At 50.2% G+C, this 301-nt stretch overlaps 1 protein-coding gene across 1 annotated transcript in view; it reads left to right on the plus strand.

Annotated features, from left to right (window-relative positions):
- LOC119590696 (serine/threonine-protein kinase pim-3-like) overlaps positions 1–301 on the plus strand; it is a gene marked incomplete at its 3' end in the record, with an annotated part of 22,884 nt that overhangs the window by 13,494 nt on the left and 9,089 nt on the right.

Here is a 301-nt window from a genome sequence, read left to right on the forward strand (position 1 = left end):
GCCACTCTCTTACCCACTCACGCATGCACTCCACTCATATCCCGCCCTTGCACTTCTCACATACTTTCCCTGCAATAATTACCTTCAGAATTCTGCCTCGACCGTAAGTTATGAGGAAGTGCCACACAAACATGCGCAGCCGACGTCGTTACTGTCTGGAACCATGCACGACCCCCGCATGACCCCCACCCCCTCCCTCATCCTCCCTCCGTGTGCATGTTTCTCACTTTTTCCTCTCTCTGTTTCCCTCTCTTTCATTTGGAGGAAATTTCTCTCGTTCGATTGTTTTTTTTTTCCTTCC

Source organism: Penaeus monodon, chromosome 27, assembly GCF_015228065.2.
Source record: "Penaeus monodon isolate SGIC_2016 chromosome 27, NSTDA_Pmon_1, whole genome shotgun sequence".
Classification (NCBI taxonomy): Eukaryota; Metazoa; Arthropoda; class Malacostraca; order Decapoda; family Penaeidae; genus Penaeus; species Penaeus monodon.